Source organism: Microtus ochrogaster, chromosome 7, assembly GCF_000317375.1.
Source record: "Microtus ochrogaster isolate Prairie Vole_2 chromosome 7, MicOch1.0, whole genome shotgun sequence".
Classification (NCBI taxonomy): Eukaryota; Metazoa; Chordata; class Mammalia; order Rodentia; family Cricetidae; genus Microtus; species Microtus ochrogaster.
This window is the reverse complement of record NC_022014.1, coordinates 28273021-28278862: the sequence shown is the minus strand read 5'-3', so window position 1 is coordinate 28278862 and position 5842 is coordinate 28273021.

Sequence of the window (5842 nt, the reverse complement as noted above, 5' to 3'; positions counted from 1 at the left end):
CACACACACACACACACACATACTACTCTTCAGGACATGATGGTTGCCAGAGTCTCTCAACATGGGTTTGTGACCCAGCAGTACTTCTCACCACCTTTGCCTCCCCCTAGAACCCAGAATTTCCCGTCTTCCTTCTGTAATGTTTTCAAATTGCTGGTCCTTGCACAATTCTCTTGCTGCAATATCTGCTTACTTCCGGTTTCAGCTGGCTTGTGGGTTTTGCTTACTCCTCCTATCATATGTCATTCAGTTTGGGACCACCCTATTCACTGGCAGTCTCACAGGAAGACATAACACAAATGAAGATCCAATTGGCTGGCCAGTCGTCACCTGATCAGGGTACCACTGTTGGGCAGAGCTCTCACCTCAAGTGACCTCAATGTTTCTGGCTTTGTGTATGACTTAATCAACAGTCAGCCAGACATGATAATGTTCATTGTTTGCTTCAGCTATCAGCTGGAAAGAGGGAAGGAAGATCAACTGAGGAGTTGCTTCCACCAGATTGGCTTAGGAGCATGTCTATGGGGCATTATCTGCATTGCTGATTGGTGGGAGTGGTGCCAGTCTTGGGAAGGTGGGCCTAGATAGTTTAAGAAAGGTGAGCTTGGAAATAAGCAGAATTCCTCCCTGATTTCAGCTCCTGACTAGAATTTTTGCTTTGGTTTTTCTTGAGAATTGGCTATAAAGTGTAAGACGAAGTAAACACTCTCTGCCTCAAGTGGCTTTGGTCATGATGTTTCCCATAGCCACGGAAAGCAAACTAGACAGTGGCTGGTACACTGGGGAGGTACGGGGTCCCGAATTCCAGGTCAGCATGGGCTACATGGGATCCTGTTTCTATTAGAGAGAGGGAGAGAGAGAGCGCTGTGTGAACAAACTCTATCTTTAAGAAACTGAATTAGGCCGGGAGGTGGTGGCGCACGCCTTTAATCCCAACACTCGGGAGGCAAAGGCAGATGGATCTCTGTGAGTTTGAGACCAGCCTGGTCTACGAGAGCTAGTTCCAGGACAAGAACCAAAAAAAAAAAAAGCTACAGAGAAACCCTGTCTCAAAAAATCCAAAAGAAAGAAAGAAAGAAAGAAAGAAAGAAAGAAAGAAAGAAAGAAAGAAAGAAAGAAAGAAAGAAAGGGTCTCACTTTGTAGATCAAGCCGGCCTCGAACTCATGGAGTCTACCTGCCTCCTGAGTACTGGGATTAAAGGCACGAACTTCAGAATCTTCCTTTAATGGGAGCTGTACTCTCAGCTACAGCAGTGAGTGAAAGAAAAGAGACCTTGGCATTTGGAGGCTGAGGGCTTAGTGCAGTTGGATTGGAGAGGGGAATGCTATCACTGTAACACTTGGATTAGAGAGGGGAATGATATCACTGTAACACTTCCGCCTTAGCATCCATACCTGCTGCTGGCCGTGGTTCCAGATATTGAGGAAGCTGTCCCAGAGCCCTGTCACCACAGGCAGGCTGCTAACAATCACCTCCAAGCAGCTCACATAGTTGTGTTGAGCTGAGACAACTTCCCGGTCAGTGCTGAGTGTATCTCAGACAAGCAGTTGAAGGTTGACGTTTCTGTACCTAGTGAAAGATACACATCATGTCTACTCCCTAATTATTTATTCATTTCTTTATTTTTGGTTTGGGGGTGTTCATTTTTGTTTTTCAGGGATTGTTGTTTTGTTTTGTTTTGTTTGAATCAGAGTATCTCTTTGTAATCCTGGCTGATCTGGAGCTTGCTAATGTAGATGAAGCTGGCCTCAAACTCAAAAAGACCCTCCTGACTATGACGCCTGAATGTTGGGATTAAAGGCATGCACCACTGGACTGGGGAGTTAAAGAGCCATTAACAGTGGTTAAGGGCTCTTAGTGTTCTTGCAAAAGACCCAGGTTTGATTCCCAGAACCCACACGGAGACTCACCTATGTCGTCATTGGAGTTAAGTCATGAGATTCTGGTCTCCATGGAAGTTGGACAGCCTGTAAGTAGTATCACTGGGAAAGAAAGAGATGTCCCTGACGTCAGACCCATGGTCCTGTAAAGGTCTATGGGCGCATCTCCTCTTGGACATCCCCACTGCTTGCCTGAAGCATCACGAGAACCTGAAACAGTTTGGTCTTGGGGGCATGAAAGGCAGGTTGATGACATCTCCAGTATGTCCAAAAAATGTTCTTGTCTGCTGGCTGCTCTTGATGCCTACAGAGCATTTCAGGTTTGCAGACCTAGTGACAATCAGATTGTCATCTACAAACTGGCGTCAGCATGACCTGCCAGCTCACAACTCAGATGCACAGTTTCTTCATGGCTTTTCAGATTGCAAGTGGAACAGATATTATCGAGGAGCAGATATATTATCCAGGCCACCCCAAGCCATGCAATTCCCAGTACGTGGCCAGGAGGACGCAGAGGAATGACACAACCTTGTTTGTAGTGTCACTGTCCCAGATGATGACTTTTCTAACCTGGAGGATGCTGACTAGGAGCCTGGAGTCTGTGCCCCCATCCAGGGCACAAATCTTGGTCAGGGACCCCTCAGTGTGTTCCTCATGGACACACGGGTTCTTCCCACAGAGCCATGGTGTTTGTGACATTTATACAAGGGAGTTGAGTTGGTTTTGCTTTGCAAGCATCTTTGATTTGGTCCCTAAGTTCTTTGGCAGCTGTTCACACTCATTCATTGTCATGTCCACCTGGGATCTTTTCGTATTTTCCCATTTTTTAAAAATTTATTTATTTATTTATTTATTTATTTATTTATTTTATGTACATTGGTGTTTTGCCATGGGTGTTGGGTCCCCTGGAATTGGAGTTACAGACAATCCTTAGCTGCGATGTGGTTACTGGGAATTGAACCCAAGTCCTCTGGAAGAGCAGTCGGTGTTCTTAACCACTGGAACATCTCTCCAGCCCCCCATATTTTCCCCTTTTAAAAATTACATTTATTTGTTTGTTCTGCAGAGGGAGCTGGTGTGTGCTACTGCAAGCGTGTGGGGGTCGGCAAACAACTTACGGGAGTCGGTTCTTTCTCTCTGTCTGAGTCTGGGGGATTGACCTCAGGTCGTCTGGCTTGGTGGCTGACGCCTTTACCCACTGAGAATCTCTCCTCCAGCCCAGAGCCCATGCTCTTAATTCAGAAGTGTTTCTGGTCTGCTCTCCCCGCTCACCAGACCTGGTGTGCCCATTGCTGACGGTCCTCATGGTGGCAGAGCTGGTAGCCTGCATACAAAAGCCAGCGAAATGGTTTGCTTCTCAGAGCAGCTACTTCAGTGCCAGCCAACTTGCCCTGGCCACCGAGCCCACCAGCTACTTCTACTGCCTTGGCCACCGAGCCCGCCACCACCTCCAGGCAGCAGAGTGAGCATGGTGGTCCCTCTTCTGGGGGTTATCTCTTGCTCACCAGACAGAAGGGGCAGGTTACCCACAGCTGTACCAGTGATTCTTCTCCTCAAGGCTGCCCAGGGTCCTTAGCTCTTGGGACTTTGTTGTTAAAGTATCCCTAGGACTTAATGTCGACCATTCTAGACAGGAAGGAAGAGCAGGTAAGGGCATGCTCGCTCCCTACACATACCACCAAAGTCCACCTTTTCTTGGCCATCCCTTAATCACAGGGGCAGTTCAGTTGGAGGGAAAGCTGAAAAACACAGTATGGTTGAGTGGCCATGGCCTGGACTAGAAGTCCATTGTTACACATGAACAAAAAATGGGCTGACTCAACTGGGCATGGTGGCCCGGAACAGAGAAGACGGAAGTGAGGGTTGGATCGGTGACTCGGGCTTTAAGAGAGTGCTCTCAACTTTTCCAGACCTGAGTTGTTTTCAGCACTGGAGTGGTGACTCACAACCATCTGTAACTCTAGCTCCCAAGCTCCAGAGGACCAGCATCTTCTGACTTCTTCCTCAGGAGTGCACACAATGCACTTACTACAAATGTGCTTGCGAAACACCCATAGACATAAAATAAATCTAAGTTTTAAAAAATGAGTCCAGGTGGTGGCACAAGCTATTCATCCCAGAACCGGAGAGGCAGAGGCAGGTAGAACTCTGAGTTCAAGGCTAGCCTGGTCTACAGAGTGAGTCCCAGGACAACCAGGTCTATCTACACAGAGAAATCCTGTCTCAAAAAAGGAGGAGGAGGAGGAAGAAGGCTACGTGTGTGCCTGGTATTCAGGGAGACCAGAAAATAGTATTGGATCCCTGGAAACTGGATTTACAGAAGTTGTAAGATGCCATGTGGGTGCTGAGAATCAAACCCAGGTCCTCTGGAAGAGCAGTCAGTGCTCTTAACCACTGAGCCATCTCTCCACCCCCGTGTCCAGTTCTTTTTACATAAATTCTGGAGCTAAAACTCAAGCCATGGTTGCAAGGCAAGCACTTTACAAATAAGTTATCTCTTCAGTCCTTTAAATTAAAAATGTATATGACGTTCACTTATCTTATGTGTATGCATGTTTGCGTGTGTGTGTGTGTGTGTGTGTGTTGTGTGTGCATGCCAAGTGCCTTCGGAGGTCAGAAGAGAGGGTCAGATTCTTTGGAACTGGTATTATGGATAGTTGTAATCCACCATGTAGGTGCTGGATACAGAACCCGGATCCTCTACGAGAGCTGAGCAGCGCATTCTCTCCAGCTAAGCCATCTCTCCAGCCCCCTTTTAGACATATTTTTAAGGAAGAAATTAAAATCTAATTTTGTAACTGTGTTTATAAAAATCATTTAGGAGCCGGGCGGTGGTGGCGCACGCCTTTAATCCCAGCACTCGGGAGGCAGAGGCAGGCGGATCTCTGTGAGTTCGAGACCAGCCTGGTCTACAAGAGCTAGTTCCAGGACAGGCTCCAAAACCACAGAGAAACCCTGCCTCGAAAAACCAAAAAAAAAAAAATCATTTAGGCTTATGACAAGAATTCCCCATTTGGAGGGTTTGACTTCACTATCTCTTGGTGAGTTAAGATCATTTCCCACAAGTGTAGGGAATACAGAGATGTCCCCAAATGCAAGCCTTCTCTGAAATGAGTTCTGGTCCCTCCCATGGTTATGTGACTTCAGACTCCGGTAATCTCAGACCTGCACATAATAATTGAGTCACAGCTATTGGCTGTTGGTGTCGCTTTAGACACCACCCCTTTGTTTTGTGCAGCTTGCTTCCCAAGGCCTTGTGCATGCTCCACAAGCCGTCTGCTAGTGAGCTATACTCCCAGCCCTCTAAGTAGCTTTTCTAATTTTGTGTAGGTCCAACCTTTTTGGATTTATTTATTTGTTTTTGAGACAGTGTCTCTATGTAGCCCAAGTTGGCCATGTACTTGCTGTGTAGACCATGGTGGCCATGAACTTGCATCTAACCTCCTGCCTCTGCTTTTTAAGTGCTGGAATTACCTGTGCCCCTACACTTGGTTACATGCTGCTTTTAATTCAACTATTTTCTCCAGATGAGTCTTTCCTGTGATACATTAAGCCTTTCAATCTGCTACCAACCCAGGTAGACCCAAGCTCCACCATGTTCTTTCTTTGGGGAAGATAGCATACTGTTTTTTCTTGTTTGCTCTCAGCCTTTTCTTTGTGATACTATAGAACAGTGGTTCTCAACTGGGGGTCACGACCCTTGGAGGTCAAATGGCTCTTTCACAGGGGTCACATACCAGATATTCCACATATCACGCATTTACATTTTGATTCATAACAGTAGCAAAATTACAGTTATGAAGTAGCAACAAAAATAATGTTATGGTTGGGGGGGTCACATAACATGAGGAACTGTATTAAAGGGTCACAACATTGGGAAGGTTGAGAACCAGTGCTGTAGAATAAATGCCAGGCTTCACATGGGCTAGGCTGGCGCTGCACCACAGGCTCACAGACTCCA